Source organism: Piliocolobus tephrosceles, chromosome 1 (genome assembly GCF_002776525.5).
Source record: "Piliocolobus tephrosceles isolate RC106 chromosome 1, ASM277652v3, whole genome shotgun sequence".
Classification (NCBI taxonomy): domain Eukaryota; kingdom Metazoa; phylum Chordata; class Mammalia; order Primates; family Cercopithecidae; genus Piliocolobus; species Piliocolobus tephrosceles.
In genome coordinates, this window is record NC_045434.1 from 78,051,076 (window position 1) to 78,057,940 (window position 6,865).

Genomic DNA, 6,865 nt, shown 5'->3' on the forward strand with positions numbered 1-6,865 from the left:
TTCTAGTTGCTATCCTTTTATTTCTTCCTGAATGGCTCTCCCCGCCCCCCCCACATTTCTTGTAGTGCAATTTTCAAACAATGATTTCTTTTAGATTTTGTGTGACTAAGAAGGTCTTTATTTCATATTTGTTTTTGAAAGATATCTTTTCAGGGTATAGAATTTTAAGTTGATTGTTCTCCTGCCTTCCCTTCCTGCCCTATCACTCAGTTTTTAAAAGATGTCACCTCACTGTCTTCTGGTTTGCATGGCTTCTGACAAGAAATCTGCAATTCTTATCTTTTTTCCTCTGTATATAATATGTCTTTTTTTGATATCTGTTTTTTTAAGATTTTTAGTTTGTTGTACATTTTAAACCATTTGATACGATATGTGTTGCTGTACTTTTCATTTCTTTTTTGCTTCACATTTTCTGAACTCTTTGGGTCTGTGTATTTATAATTTTCATCAAAACTGGAAATGTTTCAGTGATTATTTCTTAAAATATTTTGTTCTTTATTTATTTCTCTTCCTTCTCTAGAACTCTAATTAAATATCTCTTAGGTCACTCCATGTTGTCCTACCACTAACTAATAACTAACAACTAGTTGTTTGCTCATTTTCTTCTGCAGTGTTTAATCTGTTTTCAATTTCATTCAGTATATATTTTTTTAATCTCAGGCATTATATTTTTCATCTTAGAACTTCAATTTGGGTCTTTATAATGTTTACAGTAACTATCTTTTCATAATCATCTTCTGAAATCCTTATAAATATCTTCAGTAAGTATCCCTATTATATTCCTGTTTTCTCCTGCCATTTTAAACATATAAAGTTTAGTTATAATAGATATTTCCTATTTGTATATAGTGATTTTATTATCTGTGCCCTTTCTTGATCTGTTTCTATTGATTGATTTTATTCCTTATTATGGATTTTATTTTCCTATTTCTCTGCATGCCTGGTAATGTGTTTATGGGACTCTAGACTTGTGAATTTTACATTATTGGATCCTGGATTTCATTTTTAAAATATTCCTTTAAATATTTTGAGATATGGACTGGTATACACATAAATTACTTGAAAATAGTTTGATCCCTTTATGGCTTGCTTTGAACTTTGTTACATGGATCTAGAACAGATGTCAGTCTATGGCTAACTTGGGCCCAATTCTGAGTCAATACTCTTCTGAGAACTCTATCTAATACCTCATATGTTATGAGGCCTTTCCACTGTGGCTAGTGGGACTACTATTTTGAGACTGTGTGAGCTCTAGGTATTGTTCTGCCTGCTTTTTCTACTTGTTCTTTCCCTGGCCTTGATAGTTTCTTCAAAGACTTAAAGGGAACTTGCATATCTCCAGGACTCTCTCCCTGGGCACCCTTCTTTCTTTGGTACTCTTCTCTGTGAACTCTAGCTACCATGGACTCTTTGAACTTTGAACCCTGTCTTCTCAACTCAGTGAAATTACCAGTCACCAGGTTCCATTTAGCTCTCTCTTCCTGGACTACATACTGTACACTCTTTATGGACAGTAATCTGGAGCACCCGTAGGGCTCACTTTGTTTGTTTACCATGTTTTAGGGATCACTGTCCTATACTGCTTATTGTCTCAAAACTGCTGTTTTACATATTTCCAAGTTATTTCATTAAGTAAAAAGGCTCATTCTAGTCTCTGTTACTTTCTCATGCCAGAAGTGGAAGAGAGCAACATGTTACAATATTACAAGTATGCTACTTGGAATACTATATTTGCTCATAATTTGTTCCTTCATTTACATATTTAAAGATCTTTATTGAGATGTTACTCTGTTCTAGATTCCATATTAATTACTGCAAACAGTTCAGGGGTCACTTTAAATGCCTCCAATGGACTGGCAGTGTAGTGACAAAGAACATTTACATACAAATAATAACAAAACTAAGCTCTAGTAAATGTTTTAAGAGTCACCAATTCTTATTCCAGTATGCATACCACTTTGACATGTAATTTTGGCACTCTACTTCACTTCTCATCCTTAAATCTGGACTAGGCTTCTGAAGTGGAAATGGTATCATATGAGTTTTGCTGCCCAAGCCTCAACAGACCTGGAAGCTTCCACTTTTACCCTCTCGTAATGCTATGTTGAGATCTCCATGCAAGGACGTCAGGGTGGCTTAGTGGAGGATACAAGTTCACGAAGAAGAAAATCAAGGCCTTCTAGTCAGTAGCCATCAGCAGCTGCTAGACCAGCAGACCCTCCAGTTGAGTGCAACTTCAACTTCAGAAGTGAGCCTGGAGAATACCAGCAGAAGGGCATCACAGCCAATCTACAGGATCACGAAAAATAGTAAATTATTTTTCTTAAGCCACTGGGTTTTGGAGTATAACAGAAAAAAGAGCATTGTTATGTCCTCTCAGAAAGCTTCTATAATACCACTCGCAGGAATAACTGCCATTTGTGATATTTAAGGCATTTGTTTTTCAGGCCATTCATTTGATGCTCAATGCACATTATTATTATTATTATTTGCCATGGGCCACATTATCTATCAGATTTATCTCCTTGACTAAGTCAGGAGCTTTTTAAGGCCTTTTCCTTAATTGCATTCACCATGCTTTGGCAGGAGTGGTAGTTCAAAAAAAATGATGATACTGATAAAATTTTTTAAAAATTATATTTCAATCAGCTTATGAACTATCCTGGGCAGTTTGGTACAATAGATCCTATAAATACTTACGGGGATCCTATGAAGTGTTATGCATGTGCTTTCAGAAATGTTAGTATTGTTGTTGTTAGTATAATCATCATAATTGTTCTTATTTAAGTGACCACAATAACTTTACGAGGAAGTTAGTTTTATCTTTATTTTATAGTTACAATATTTGAGATCAGAGAAGTGAAATCTTTGTTTCAAATACACACAGTTCCAAGTGGTAGAGCTGAGATGAAAGCCCAGGATCTTGCCTCTTTGTCATTGCTTCTCAGAAACAGGCAGGCAGATAAGATGACTGTCCGATCATCTCTGCTGGGGAGGCCAGTTGAAATCAAGGCACTGTAGGGCCCCTTCCTTCTTGGATCTTGGAGGAAAATGTGTTATAGGAAATAAGAGTTAACAAAGGGCAGCTGAGGAGTGGGGTGTAAGGCCGCACTGCGTTCAGACAACAGCCCTCCTCAGTCATCACAGCCTGCTTTCCCCGGGAGGAGCAGTGTTGGCCTGACATTACCCTTATTTATGACCATTTGACTTCTTTTCTTACTGAGCCCCATGGCCTAGTCTCAGGCAGCAGCAACACAAGTTGCTTTCCAGTCAATACAGGCATGGCATGCTTTCCAATCAATATAGGGAGATCATTTGGGGTAAAATGGATCACCAGCTGGAAGAGTGGGCTATTTTGATGCAATGTTTTGGGTGCTCTTGATGCAATTGCACTATGAATATGGGGTTCCTGAGACCTTCTGGGAGAAAGCAATTTGGATTGTCCCCATGAGGGAGATGCAGTATTAAAATGACAGAAATATATATGAGCTTTTTTAAAAAAATTATGGTTTTCCATTTAGAAAAGATCCAGAATCTTTTATTGCATATGTAGAAATAAATATAAAAGAAAAATGGAAAGAAATGGAGGAGAGGGAAGTGGCCATAATTTTTAAAAGCATGAAGAATTTAGTTGAGTGGCTGTGGAAAAGTTTATTTATTCAATTAATAATAATAATAATGTTAATCATAACTAACGTATATTGAGAACTAACTTTGTGCCAGGTGCTATGTGAAACCTCTGGTTTAATAGTAGTAAAATATTTTTAAAAACTAACCCCCAGATGCAGCAGCTGATGGAGCGGAACCCTGAGATCAGCCACATGCTCAACAACCCTGAACTCATGAGGCAGACAATGGAGCTTGCTCGGAATCCAGCCATGATGCAAGAAATGATGCGGAACCAGGATCGGGCCCTGAGCAACCTTGAGAGCATCCCTGGAGGGTATAATGCCCTCCGCCGCATGTACACGGGAGCCCATGTTCAGCGCTGCCCGGGAACAGTTTGGCAACAATCCCTTCTCTTCCCTGGCCGGGAACTCCGACAGCTCATCCTCCCAGCCTCTGCGGACTGAGAATCGAGAGCCTCTCCCTAACCCCTGGAGCCCCTCGCCCCCCACCTCCCAGGCCCCCGGCTCCGGTGGGGAGGGCACCCGAGGATCGGGGACCAGCCAGGTGCACCCGACAGTCTCGAACCCCTTTGGGATCAATGTGGCTAGCCTGGGATCAGGGATGTTCAATAGCCCAGAAATGCAAGCCCTCCTCCAGCAGATCTCTGAAAACCCCCAGCTGATGCAGAATGTGATCTCAGCACCCTACATGCGCAGCATGATGCAGACGCTTGCCCAGAACCCCGACTTTGCTGCTCAGATGATGGCGAATGTGCCGCTCTTCGCGGGGAACCCCCAACTGCAGGAGCAGCTCCGCCTGCAGCTCCCAGTCTTCCTGCAGCAGATGCAGAACCCAGAGTCACTCTCCATCCTTACCAATCCCCGAGCCACGCAGGCATTGCTGCAGATCCAGCAGGGTCTACAGACCTTGCAGACCGAGGCCCCTGGGCTGGTACCCAGCCTTGGCTCCTTTGGGATGTCCCGGATCCCAGCATCTTCAGCAGGCAGCAATGCCGGGTCTATGCCCGAGGCCCCCACTTCCTCGCCAGCCACGCCAGCCACATCTTCTCCAACAGGGGCTTCCAGTGCCCAGCAGCAGCTCATGCAGCAGATGATCCAGCTTTTGGCTGGAAGTGGAAACTCACAGGTGCAGACTCCAGAAGTGAGATTTCAGCAGCAGCTGGAGCAGCTCAACTCCATGGGCTTCATCAATCGTGAGGCCAACCTGCAGGCCCTGATTGCTACAGGAGGGGACATCAACGCAGCTATTGAGAAACTGCTGGGCTCCCAGCTCTCCGAATCCCTCGGCCCATGCCTCCTGCCTCTCCCCTCCCTCGATGTCAGCGTTTGGTTCTTCTGTCAACCCTTACCCTCTGCAGCTTGTCATCCCTTCCGTCTTCTCCCTCATCCTCTCCAAACAGCAGGGTGACTTTAGAGGCATGGGCTCCAACCCCTTAGCTCTGTCTGAGAATTATGGTTTTACTGCTACATCTCTAACAGAATCTTCTCTCCTGGTCTCCTTGAGATGTGTTACTTAAATAGTTTTCACAGTTTCATTGATTGACTCTACCTCCTTGCCCCACACCACCTTTTGCAATCTTTAAACTTTCAGTGGCTGTGCAGAGTTGAAGGAGGAGCCAGCTGTCTGGTTTACTGGAACATAGTCTTCCATCTACACCACTAGGGTTTTGTCTTATGTTTATTTTTGGTAACTCTCTTCCTTCTTTTTCTCCCTACTCCCCACCCCTAGCCCAACCAATGCTAGAATTTCTTGCTCTGAAGGAGGAGCAGGTGAAACACGTGATGATTTTCCTCCTCGGCCCCTATTCTGGTCACTTCATTCAGCACTTTTTCGTGGGCATTGTTGGGACTTCCAGGGTAAAGAGGAAGACGCTCGTTCTCTCTGTCTGAAGAGGGAGATGAGACAGCCCTCTGGACAGGAATTAACAAACCCTGGACCAGCCCAGCGGAAACTGGTGTGAAAGAGGAAGGAATGAGATTATTCAGAGGAAGGGAATAGGGGAGACAGCCTGAGTAAAAGGCTTGGAAGTTGGAATTGGGGAGCAGAAGCACTCATAGCTCTTTTAGGCAGAAGAATCCAGGCCCAAGCTGGCAGAAGAGACTTAGAGATGCTAATGGAATTTGAACTGAAGAAAGGCGCTCAATGAAGCTAAGCGCCATGCCCCACGAGGGGTCATATTGGCTTTATTTCCTCAAACACACGTGCTTATATGCACACACACACACATTTCCACGGACCCAGGACTTGCTTGTGTCCCCAGGCACCAGTAATTTGAGCCCCCCTCCAAAGACATGAAGGGGGTTGGGGTCTGTGTGAGTAGTGGGGAGGTGTGTGTGTATCCGCATGTGTCCTTACACTCTTAAGTTGTGTGGGAAGTGGATTCTTTGTTGGTTTCCGGTTCAGAGTGCTTTCCCACTACCAGAGACAAGTGGGTAAAAGGGTCAGTCCATTGCAGGAATACAGGAGAGCTAGGTCCCTTGGGGCTCTGGATGCTGGGTAACCCAGAGGTAATGTGGGTATCCTTTCAGAAGCTGTCAGAGCTGTGACTAGCACCCTTATCACCCCTTACTGCCTTGTGGCAATAGTAGAGGGTGTTTTTTTTCGTCCAGAGCCCCTGGGCTTTCAGTTTTTAACTATTTCCCTCCAGGCCAGAAAGTTTTCTTTAAGAAAGGAGAGGAGAGGGTGGCAATGATGCCTTTGATCTGGAATTGGACATTGCTCTGTCAGAGCACGGAGGAGGCTCATATCACTTCTTCCCTCTACTTGGCCCAGCTGCTTGGAGGACCGACCCCATGGCTGAGAATATGACGGCAAGAGGAACAGAGTTTGCTTCAAGTGGGAAAGGGTCCCAAGCAGTCCAGAGAAGATGTCTGTGTGGCTTTCCCTCCCTACCTCCCCCAGCTCCCACACTGGCCTTTGTAAATAAATGGCATGGTCTTTGTTGTGGAAAAATAAAAATAAAAATAAAAACCAGGTATGTCTTTGCTCATAAAATTTGCAATCTAATGGAAGGAGACATACTTTAAACAATAAAATATATAATTCCAAGTTGTGATAGAACTAAGAAGAAAGAATGGGATGCTGTGATTAAAAATATAATGGGGAACATGAAAATTGAATTAGGGGGTCAGGAAAAGCTTCTATGAGGAAGTAAGATTTGACATGAGCCCTAAAGCCTTGGAGACCAGAAAAAATAGATTCGATGGAAACAGTCTGGATTTGTGGTGGACATAAG

The 6,865-nt window shown here is 43.0% G+C and overlaps 1 pseudogene across 1 annotated transcript; it reads left to right on the top strand.

Annotated features, from left to right (window-relative positions):
* Positions 1-2,227: 2,227 nt before the first annotated feature.
* LOC111537036 lies at positions 2,228-6,572 on the top strand (annotated as a pseudogene). The gene is made up of 2 exons (XR_003306822.2): positions 2,228-2,309; positions 3,783-6,572. The product of XR_003306822.2 is annotated as a ubiquilin-4 pseudogene (transcript).
* Positions 6,573-6,865: the final 293 nt, after the last annotated feature.